This window comes from Entelurus aequoreus, linkage group LG02 (assembly GCF_033978785.1).
Source record: "Entelurus aequoreus isolate RoL-2023_Sb linkage group LG02, RoL_Eaeq_v1.1, whole genome shotgun sequence".
Lineage (NCBI taxonomy): Eukaryota > Metazoa > Chordata > Actinopteri > Syngnathiformes > Syngnathidae > Entelurus > Entelurus aequoreus.
In genome coordinates, this window is record NC_084732.1 from 69,149,821 (window position 1) to 69,162,206 (window position 12,386).

Below are 12,386 nucleotides of genomic sequence, written 5' to 3' on the forward strand. Positions count from 1 at the left end.
TATATTCTGTTGCTTCGAATAGTCATTTGTTGGATCACAAGTAGTGCTTGGAACTTTAAACATGCAGATATAGAGCGCATAAAAGAGTGTTGTGGTGCCTTGATCTGTTTGGCAGCAAACAGCAAAGAGTTTTGTTGTATTTTTTTGTTTTTAATAATGCACACAATTTCGGTTTTTGGATCATTTAAATTGGTAATACTAACCTTCGGAAGTTTTACCACAATTATCATTATTACCTTTTATCATGTTAAAAGTGTAATTTCAATGTTAATGGTGTGCTTTTATTAGAAAAAAGAATGAATATTATGTCAAGCAGAAAAATCTACTATTTTCCCTGAAATAGTTTATCCGAGTAATTGGATAAAACAACAAAATTCTCGAAAAACCAAGATTATTTGCACTTTTATAAATTTACGGACTGACTGGCGCCAGATCGCGAGTTTAAATGCTAACATGAAAACAAGAGACATTAGTGTTACATTACCCTACGTTACATTAACAAACAAGATACTCCAATCTAAATGTATTTAAACACATTGCTGTAGTGAATAAGCGGTAGAAAATGGATGGATGTCTGAGTAACTAAACGATTCAATTATGCACATTGAACCGACAAGCTGTGCTCTTTTAGAACAGAGTGATCTGTCTGGTATACAGAAAAAAAGAGACGGAGATGTTTTTTATGGTGCGTTTAAGGACCGCTGAAAAGAGTAGGACACAACGCCAGAAATAAAAAAATAAAAAATGTTTTATTTGTTACACACTTTTCATTTAAATACATCTTAAAATGCTACAGTACAAACCAATATATAAAATATTAAAACCTTAGTCATTAAAACAGATAAAATACTAAAACTAAAACATTATCAGGAAAGCATAAGAAAACCAAAAACATGCAAAATAGTGGGTTTTCTAACAGTGTGTCTATTTATTTTATTATTTTTTAATAGCTTGGTCAAAAGATTCCAGTGTGTGTATAAGTACCTTTTGAGCACATTTAACATCCATCCATCCATTTTCTAACGCTTATTCCCTTTGGGGTCGCGAGGGGCGCTGGAGCCTATCTCAACTGCTCAAGTTTGCGGATGACACCACCCTCATCGGGCTCATCTCGAATGGCGATGAGTCCGCCTACAGGAGAGAGGTGGACCGGCTGACGTCCTGGTGCAGCCTCAACAACCTGGAGCTGAACGCCCAGAAAACAGTGGAGATGATCATGGACTTCAGGAAAGTCACAGCCCCACCATCCCCCCTCACCCTGATTGACTCTCCCACCCCCGTCCCCATTGTGGACTCCTTCCGTTTCTTGGGCACCACCATCACCCAGGACCTCAAGTGGGAGCTGACCATCAGCTCCCTCATCAAGAAGGCCCAGCTGAGGAAACTTAAGGTGCCGACCGAGATGCTGGTGCAGTTTTACTCAGCCATCATAGAGTCCATCCTGACCTCCTCCATCACAGTGTGGTTCCCCGGCGCCACAGTCCAGGATAAGAATAGACTGCAACGCATCGTACGTGCTGCGGAGAAGGTGATTGGCTGCAAGCTCCCATCCCTCCAGGACTTGTTCTCCTCCAGGACCAGGAGGCGTGTGGGTCGGATCACAGCTGACTCTTCTCACCCTGGACACACACTATTCTCCCCTCTCCCCTCAGGCAGGAGACTACGCTCCATCCAGACCCACACCTCCCGCCACCTGAACAGTTTTTTCCCCTCGGCCATCAGGCAAATGAACAAGAACTCCTAACAGCAGCTCCTTGAATTCCTTGAATCCCTTCTAAGTCTATCTGATAGCTCAGTCACAGCTCTTTTTATATCAAATATGTGTTATATGTGTTTTATGTCGCACGTTTGCACCAAGAAAAATTCCTTGTTTGTGAACCCGTTCTCAAACAATGGCAATAAAACTAAAACTATTCTGATTCTGAGCTACAATCGGGCGGAAGGCGTGGTACACCCTGGACAAGTCGCCACCTCATCGCAGGGCCAACACAGATAGACAGACAACATTCACACTCACATTCACACACTAGGGACCATTTAGTGTTGCCAATCAACCTATCCCCAGGTGCATGTCTTTAACAATACCGCAATAACAATGATAGCCATGATCATTTTGGTCACAATGACCGTGATATAAAATGTTCATATCGTTACATCCGTAGTGCATTAATCAAATAACCTTGTGTTCGCCGCCACGCAGATCACAGTACCCACAACTTACCGCTGTCATATGCACTCTATTGGTGTAGCCATGCAGAAACTATGTCCGCCTATTTAAACCAAATACACAACATCAGGTACCAATAGGTAAAATTAGTTGGTTTTGCATAATAGGGCCCCTTTAAGCAGGCACTTTAGGGCAGGGGTTCTTAAAGGCCTACTGAAACCCACTACTACCAACCACGCAGTCTGATAGTTTATATATCAATGATGAAATCTTAACATTGCAACACATGCCAATACGGCCGGGTTAACTTATAAAGTGCAATTTTAAAATTCTCGCCACACTTCCGGTTGAAAAACTCCTTTGGATATGATTTATGCGCGTGACGTCACAAAAGCAACGGAAGTGGTTGGACCCCATCGGACCCGATAGAAAAGCCTCTTGTTTTCTTCGACAAAATTCCACATTATTCTGGACATCTGTGTTGGTGAATCTTTTGCAATTTGTTTAATGAACAATGGAGACTGCAAAGAAGAACGTTGTAGGTGGGATCGATCGGTGTCTTAGCAGCTAAGTACAATACTGTAATATCTGTGATATTTGCATTAGTGTACTGTCTTTAAGGGTTTGGGGAACGCGCATGCGCGAGTGAGTTGGCGGAGAACTTGTGTGTGTGAGCGTGAGTTTTGGCTAACAGCAGCTCGTGTATGTGTGTGCGTTACTTTTTGAACTACAACCAGTTACCGCTTTTTAATAAAGCGATTGAGCAGCGCTTCCTCGTCTGTGTGACTCCTTCTCCACTGCGGGGCATTACAATACTTACAGCAACACAACAAGGACTACTTACTACGCCTAGCCGATGCTTGCCGCCAAACCCACGGATGAAGTCCTTCGTCGTTCCGTTGATCGCTGGAATGCAGGTGAGCACGGCTGTTGATGGGTTTCTATCTTCATTTGAGAACGATGCTACGCGCCAGCTCAGTAGCTAAGTGTGTCACCGATGTATTGTCTTGGAGATAAGTCACTTTAAATGTCCATTTCGCATGCTCGACTCTCATTTTCAAGAGGATATAGTATCCGAGGTGGTTTAAAATACAAATCCGTGATTCACAATAGAAAAAGGAGAGAGTGCATAGTTGTGTGAGGTCTGGTTGCTAAGTTAGCTTCAATGGCGTCGTTAGCACAGCATTGTTAACCTTCGCCAGCCTGGAAATCATTAACCGTGTATTTATATGTCCACGGTTTAATAGTATTGTTGATTTTCTATCTATCCTTCCAGTCAGGGGTTTATTTATTTTGTTTCTATCTTCATTTGAGAACGATGCTATCGCGCTAGCTCAGTAGCTAAGTGTGTCACCGATGTATTGTCTTGGAGATAAAAGTCACTTTAAATGTCCATTTCTCGTGCTCGACTCTCATTTTCAAGAGGATATAGTATCCGAGGTGGTTTAAAATACAAATCCGTGATTCACAATAGAAAAAGGAGAGAGTACATAGTTCTGTGAGGTCTGGTTGCTAAGTTAGCTTCAATGGCGTCGTTAGCACAGCATTGTTAACCTTCGCCAGCCTGGAAAGCATTAACCGTGTATTTACATGTCCACGGTTTAATAGTATTGTTGATTTTCTATCTATCCTTCCAGTCAGGGGTTTATTTATTTTGTTTCTATCTTCATTTGAGAACGATGCTATCGCGCTAGCTCAGTAGCTAAGTGTGTCACCGATGTATTGTCTTGGAGATAAGTCACTTTAAATGTCCATTTCGCGTGCTCGACTCTCATTTTCAAGAGGATATAGTATCCGAGGTGGTTTAAAATACAAATCCGTGATTCACAATAGAAAAAGGAGAGAGTACATAGTTCTGTGAGGTCTGGTTGCTAAGTTGCTAAGTTAGCTTCAATGGCGTCGTTAGCACAGCATTGTTAACCTTCGCCAGCCTGGAAAGCATTAACCGTGTATTTACATGTCCACGGTTTAATAGTATTGTTGATTTTCTATCTATCCTTCCAGTCAGGGGTTTATTTTTTTTGTTTCTATATGCAGTTAAAGCACGATGCTCTCACGTTAGCTTGTAGTTAAAGCATTTCGCCGATGTATTGTCGTGGAGATAAAAGGCACTGAATGTCCATTTCGCGTTCTCGACTCTCATTTTGAAGAGGATATAGTATCCGAGGTGGTTTAAAATACAAATCCGTGATCCACAATATAAAAAGGAGAGTGTGGAATCCAATGAGCCAGCTTGTACCTAAGTTACGGTCAGAGCGAAAAAAGATACGTCCATCACTGCCTCTCAAGTCGTTCACTGTAACGTTCCTCATCTACGAATCTTTCATCCTCGCTCAAATTAATGGGGTAATCGTCACTTTCTCAGTCCGAATCTCTCTCGCTCCATTGTAAACAACGGGGAATTGTGAGGAATACTAGCTCCTGTGACGTCACGCTACTTCCGGTACAGGCAAGGCTTTTTTTTTATCAGCGAGCAAAAGTTGCGAACTTTATCGTCGATTTTCTCTACTAAATCCTTTCAGCAAAAATATGGCAATATCGCGAAATGATCAAGTATGACACATAGAATGGATCTGCTATTCCCGTTTAAATAAAAAAAAATCATTTCAGTAGGCCTTTAACCAAAGATTATTATCAAGGCTTTGGTCAGACTGATTACAAAATAAATACTAATCAAATATACCACCCCAGAAGGGACTCATAAAAACTAAAATAAATACATTCTAACTAAATGAATAATAAATAATAATATATATGTTTCTTAAACTGTCATTAAAATTTAAGTGCAGATGTAAATACAGCTTCACCACTTTAGTCATAATTTTTGCGCTAAGGAAACTTTTTTTGCTTGTTTGTTTGACATTGTCATTACTGCCACAAGTGGTGGAAATGTCTATTACAACTGAGTACAGCTGCGGCCCATAGGGACCACGATGGGCCACAGCCCAATGGTTAAGAAACACTGCTTTAGGGCACAGTAGGTATTGACTTAGCTGGGTTGTCAACATTAACGAGGTCGACCTAAATGGGTTCCACTGTATCATATCCTCTCCCTTTTTGTTCTGTTTTGTTGGAGTTACAAATTTCAGAAAAACACAAACGTCCACTGCAGAGGACGCTGGTCCTCGATATCACACCTTAGACCACCTCGCTGCAGGAAACATCACATTCTTGAAAATAACACTGTAAAAGTCAGTCAGCTGAGAGTACTGAACTCACATACTGTATATCTGCAGGTTGGATGGGAGGAACTGCTGTACTTTTCACTCCAGGCAATGACCTAAAACAGACAACCAGAGAGAATTAAGGTGAGCATCAAACAAAAAAGACGATCACTACAGAACAAAGAATGCATTTGTATCCTGTATTCCTTTTGTAGGTCATCAAATATAAACCTAAATTAGAGGATTTATCCTTTCATGCTTTTAGGTCTTTAGAAAATGCTTCAGAGTACATCAGAGTTTTGGATCACCAAATCAAAAAACAAAGATAAGAAGCTACTTCTTGTTATTGTGGACAAACAACTCAATTTGTGTTTCGTCTGAACATAAAAGGTTTTCTCAGAAGGCATCTGGCATGTCCAACATTGTGTCAATTTCGGGACAGGGTCTTCTTTCACCTTAACCTTTACCATTATACTGGAAGGGGGCTTGGTCTTAGTGAATCTGTATGGAACCTTAATTGATATATTTGTTTTAATATAAAAGATAAAGGTAATCATACATATCTAGCAAGGAGCAGATGCATTAAACCCATTCTATGACTCTGCTATGTGTAAATCCATACCGTCGCTCTTGAATTTTCTTCAAGACCTTGGCAAAATTGTGTCATATTCAAATCATTTATGGATACGAACGCGCTATTGTTTGCTTGAAATCAGCAGTTGTTTACAATTGACCAATTTATGCAAGTCTACAATGCTCTTTCTTAGAGATTCATTGAGTTCCTTGTGACTTTTCCAATGATTTGAAAAGTTGGTCGATCCAACAAATGCTGTCAAACTAATCTTTTCATGCAGTCAATGAGACACTACCAGCTGTGACCCGTTCGGAAATTTCATTGGTCGGATGTGACGAGATTAATGTATTGGCGGCATGTGAACCAGGAAAAATCCAAAAATTAGCAGTAACATAGTTTAAGCGCAGGGTTGAAAGCTTGGGAAAATAGTAGTGGCTTGTAGTCTAGTCCGGAAATTACGGTAGATGGAGTTTTTCAATGGGGTTAAAAACTCAATTAATTTTTTTCTAAAACATGGCCAAATTGGAGAAACTAAACATATACTGTATTTAACTTAAAATTATTTAATTTTCTCAAAATTCAACAGTGTGCCTTATAATCTGGTGCACCCTACGTTTGTATTAAGTCTGGTTGTGTTTACTGACCTCAAATCAATTTTATGTGGTATATAGTGTAATGATAAGTGTGACCAGTAGACTGCAGTCACACAAGAGATACTTGTGGACTGCAGATTGACGCTTGTTCAATAAATTACACTAGCAAGCAAGAGAAAAACATTGATGTTTCATTGACAATATAGAACATTACACACAGCGCACAAAAATCTGTCAAAATGTTTTAGTATGACTTTGGTAAGGTACAAAGCCGCACTGCTTCACAAGTATTACGGCTACCGTAGTCAGATGTACTGTGCTTCAACATATGGGCATTATTATGGTGTGTATAATAACCCCAAAATGCTTATCTCAAAATTAGGAGACATATCATCTGGCGTTTAGTTTCGCCCTATGATGCAAAACCAATTTTTTTTACCTATTGGTACCGGTTGTTGTGCATTTGGGATTTGTTTAAGTCCCAAGAATTTACGCGCATTCGCCAGTGTAGTCCACGCCGTATTCAATAAGCTCCTTTTTATTCTATCGTCTTGTTGTGGGGCATTCATTCTTCCTTAATGACATGTCTCCAGTAATACAGAGTAGTTTATAGTTCAAACTTAATCTGTCAGCAGTCTCGCTATGGAAGCGCTAAAAACTGCAACATGGCTGACGGGTAGAAGACACATGAACAAGACCGCCCACCAAAAGGCGCATGCTGACGAGACGGTCAGAAAGTGGCTTAAAAACGGTCTGTAAAACCTAATCTATGCAAAATGTTGACCAAAGAACCACCATTACATGTTATGTAGACCACAAGGAAGTGTTTTAAATGTAGATAATAAATCATAATATGACCCCTTTAATGCGCCTTATTATCCGGTGCGCCTTATATATGAAAAGCACTGAATGAATGATGCATGACAAGCAGTTTATTCTGGTCTATTAATGTTGTTGTTTGTACAGGTTTATGTGTTCAATAAATAATAATCAAGGTTTTATATCATTTGACATGGTTTAGACCTGTTAAACCGTAATCAAGTTAGATATAATTGTTGAATACGATAAACAGCAAAGGTATAAGATTACAAATTCAGTGTTAATATTAGTGTGTACAGGAAAAGTTGGGCCCGGAGTATCTAGAGAAAAACCCCCAAGCTTGCAAACGCCACACAGAGATGCTCCAAATGAGTTTTTAACCCATAATCTCCTAACAGTGAGGTTGATATGCTCACCACTAAACCACCATGCATCCCCAATATGTTCATTTGAATACATAAGATAACATAAAAACATAACATCGTCATTGTTTATTTTAATTAAACCAAATCTGTCATGACATTTACAGCCAAAAAAAGCATCTTGATCTTATATTCTACACGGTAACTGAGCAAGTCTTGTATTATGCTCGCCTGACATCACACAAATAATGACTCATAATCTATGTTGTTAGTCAACAAACATGCCTTGCTGTGCATACAATAGATTGAGAGACAGGTACTGGAAAGCACTTGTGCATTCCGCCCACTTCTCATTTGACATGCTTGAACAATAACCATCAATGGAAAAACATTTACTTAATGCATCTATTGACAATACTGTATAGTACAATGTGTCACCCCAAAGGGGACATTTACTTAATGGCAATTTCCCTGCACAGCCTACCAATGAAAGCAGCAGGTGAGTTTCTCTGCACATCTAAATGCTAATGTTTCCTGCTTTCAAAACAACTGCAGACACTAATCGACTGCATTGCTGAATATCAACAACAAGGATGACTTACAGTACCAAGAGAGGAAGGAATCACCACGGAGGTATCATTGTATTGTCACAGCTGTTGTCCAGTTTGTCTGGTTTGCTCTAGCTAAATGACTTTTCAAACTAATGTCAATTGCAAATGGAAGAGGCAAACATTCCTACTGTAAGCCAGGGATGTTCAAACTTTTTCAACGGAGGGCCGCACACTAAAAAAAATCAAAGTATGTGGGGGCCATTCTGATACTTTCAAAACCAAAACAATATATGGTTTTTTTTATAAACATTTAAGGCTCCCCTCAAGTTTGGTCCCGGGGAGTCGGAAGGGTCTCAGTAATAAAAATGTTGAAATCAAGCTATTCAAAAAGTAATTTAAATACATATATATATATATATATATATATATATATATATATATATATATATATATATATATATATATATATATATATATATATATATATATATATATATATATATATATATATATATATATATATATAATCACAAGACTGTTTCATCTCTACAGGCCTGTTTCATGAGGGGTTTACCTCAATCCTCAGGAGATTTTAATGGAAGCGTTCACATACCATGGTTTATGTAGGGCACAGAGTGGGTGGGTACAGGCAGGCGTGGGGGCGTGGTGATTGACTCATGTGTTACCTAGGAGGTGTTTCCTTCTGTGACGGCATGCTGATACAATTTCGCTGCGCTTGTTGAGGGATGACAAGTCTGGACGGTATATGATAAACAGTTTCTCTTTTAAGCATAGGTTGCATCTTTTGTTACCACTGTTGTAAGGTGTGCTGGATGCAAGAATTTGCCATGTTATTGAGTATTCAACATTATTGTCTTTGAGATTCCAAATGTGTTTGCTGAGTTCTGTAGTGTTCCGGAGTCTTTTGCATCTGAAAGAAGCCTTGTGATTGTTCCATCTGGTTTTGAATTCTCCCTCAGTTAATCCTACGTATGTGTCGGATGTGTTCATGTCCTTGCGTATTACCTTTGCTTGGTAAACGACTGATGATTGTAAGCACCCCCCGTTGAGAGGGCAATCAGGTTTCTTGCGGCAGTTACAGTCTTTGTCGGTTTTGGAGTCGTTCTGCCTGGTGGTGGGCGGCTCCTTTTCAATTGCTTTATTGTGGTTTGAAATGATTTGTCGCATGTTGTTCATGCAGCTGTAGCTCAATTTAATGATGTTCTTGTTAAATACTTTTCTTAGGGTGTTGCCTTTGGGGAAGTGTTTGTCGATCAGGGTGAGGAATTTGTGGCCAATATTAGTTGAGACGTTTTTGCTGTATGGGCGGTTGTACCAGATAATGTTGTTTCGTTTTCTGCTCCTTTTTGGTTGGTTTCCTGGCGTGGGTTCGTAGGTGAGGGTGAAGTTGTATCCGCATTCATCAAGTGCTTTTTGGTACGGGGAGGTTGCTTTGTCGAATTCAGCTTTGCTAGATGACAGCATCGATAGTCTTTTATTAATTCCGGTAGGTATTCTTTTCGTGGTGGTGGGTGGGTGGTTGCTGTTATGGTGCACGTATTGAAGTGTTGTGTTGGGTTTCGTGAATGGTTGGTAGCTGTTATTCCTCAGGTTGAAAGTGACGTCGAGGAAGTTGACGGTTTGCTTGTTGGCTTCAATCGTGATCCGTAGACCGCTCTCTTTGAAGATTTGGCATATACGCTTCTTGGTATTCTCGCTGCTCCTTGGCGAGGCGCGACACACTGCCAGTCCGTCATCACGGTAAATACCAAGGTTCAGGTTGAGGCTAGCGAGCTGGGAGAGGAGGAAACTCCCAACAAGTTTGCACGTTTCTGCTCCGTCAAAACTGCCCATAGTGACGTCGAATGTTGAATTGTTCTTTTTTTGCCATGGTGTACCGTTGCGCAACAGTACACCAATTATACGTTTCATGTTTTTTGGTTTGTTTGTTTTATGCCCTTTTTGCCAAAGAAAACATTGTTTTTTATACGACAAACACACAAAATATGTAACATGTTCTCCAAAAAATATTTCAAAGTCAAATTTTAGACCTGAAGTAATTGGACCCTTGAATAGCTCAATTATTGTAAACATCGATTTTGATTCATTATTATTTTTTGACAAATGACGACTTAAAAAACAGTCTGCAAGGTAGCTTTGTGTTATAAAGGTTAAAATTGAAACTTTTTCTTGCTACATTTCACCTGTTTGCTCTTTTATGTTTTTTTCTCTCTTTATTAATAGTATTTTTAGAATGTGCAGATTAATAAAAGAAGGTAGCCAGTGCGGCCCACGTTAAACAAATTAGCCGTGAGCCGCAAATGGCCCGCAGGCCACACTTTGGACACCCCTGACCTAAACAAACATCAAGAAAACTTCAGACACATACCAGTCCGAAGCCACGTGTACATGGACAACATTTATTTACTCTGATCATCAATTGGATTAGAATGTTACTGTGTACATGGAGCCTGCAAAAAAGTATCTGATTAGGACGTGCATTTTCATGCATCACACCATGGATCGGAATGTTTTACTTTGATATGCGCAGAACCTAAGATAAACGGAAAGGTGTGTTATTATTTGTGCTATGGCGCCATCTTTTGGAGATGTTTGCTCACTGCAGGTGCTGAAGAAGCAGTGACTTCCACTGTTATCAAACATGGCTTTGTGCAATTCAGCTTGTCTGACGTCACAGTATTTATTTATCATTTTTTCCTTCTGTTCACTACTTTTGTCTTACCTCTCTTTTTGAAATGTAGCTGTTCTGTGCTTTGTATGTTGTGATTATGTACGGGTTGCGGCCTGTCTTCATGTTTCAACATTCTGTGTATGTGTTTGAGGCTAGCAATTAGCACTTGGAGTAGCTGTAATGTTGTGAATAAAACAGCTCGTTAAGACAACAACTGGCTACCTTCTTTTATTGTTACATCGACACATGACACTCCATACCATACTTTTGTTTTTGCCTCTCTCGTTTTAAAGCAACATCCATCCATCCATTTTCTACCGCTTATTCCCTTCGGGGTCGCGGGGGGCGCTGGAGCCTATCTCAGCTACAATCGGGCGGAAGGCGGGGTACACCCTGGACAAGTCGCCACCTCATCGCAGGGCCAACACAGATAGACAGACAACATTCACACTCATATTCACACACTAGGGCCAATTTAGTGTTGCCAATCAACCTATCAACATACTCAATAGTATATAACGCTATGTCTGTACATGTTGAATGTGGGAGACAGCAGCAAGCCAATCTCTTTATTCCGAGACTATCAAATGTGGTCACCCCCTCCACCATAGCTAACATCAAAGACATGCGCATTAAGGATAATTCTAACCCGAATTGTGTTTTCATGCTCTACAATCCGAAGGAATTTCGGCATAAACCACCCGTCTCGATCGGAATAAAATTTTGATCCGATTTTGATCGGGTCAGACCATTCCAAATGGCGTGTTTACATGAAGCAATTTTATTTAGGTTAGGCTTTCAATCCGATTAAATGTGTCCATGTGCACATAGTTATAGATTGTTAACTGTACAGGAATGCATGGAAGTGCACTTTATAAATATTCAATATTGCAAAAGATTTTTAGACAATGCTTAAAAAGCAGATACAATATATTCTTTCTTGACAGCTGCGGCAAAAGGAACTTTTTTTGCAGCCGGCGTTGGGGCAGATTTTTTAGCAGCGCAAGCATATTCCCAGGCTTTAAAAACCCTGTAGTATCCCTGCTGATGTTTCAAGTTTATGTGAAGGTTTGATATGCTGAAGCTCAATGTTTTCCCGTCCTTGCGGAATGTTTGCAGAACATTCGGTGCAAATAGCACGCAAAAAGGGGTTATCTTTCCTCATTGCAGCATTTTTAAAATTATTATTATTTGGACTTATCTGTCTGATGTTATAATTATTGTGCACCCCTGCTTCAAAATTTACTTAATGGTCAAAATGTTCTGCATTAACCCAAATCAAACAAATTGATTAATTTTAAACAGGGTTATTTTTCAATGCCTCTCTTCTTGAATGTTGTCCATAATTAATGCAGGTATGAATGTGTTCCTCGAGGCTCTGTTGCACAAGGGAACTCTTTGGTCTTTCTTTCATTTAGGTATGTTCGCTCTACTCCCAATGTGATTTGTCAGCGTGAAACTGAT

General features: G+C 39.7%; 1 protein-coding gene across 2 annotated transcripts in view; it reads right to left on the reverse strand.

The window, feature by feature from the left end:
• LOC133638567 (amyloid-beta A4 precursor protein-binding family A member 2-like) overlaps positions 1-12,386 on the reverse strand; it is a 172,725-nt gene that overhangs the window by 139,099 nt on the left and 21,240 nt on the right. Inside the window, exon 2 of one of the 2 annotated variants that reach the window (XM_062031328.1) lies at positions 5,391-5,447. The gene's annotated coding sequence lies outside the window, so the exon portion shown is untranslated. Of the gene's footprint in view, positions 1-5,386; positions 5,448-12,386 lie in introns of both variants that reach the window. The other variant, XM_062031335.1, reaches the window with a different exon arrangement.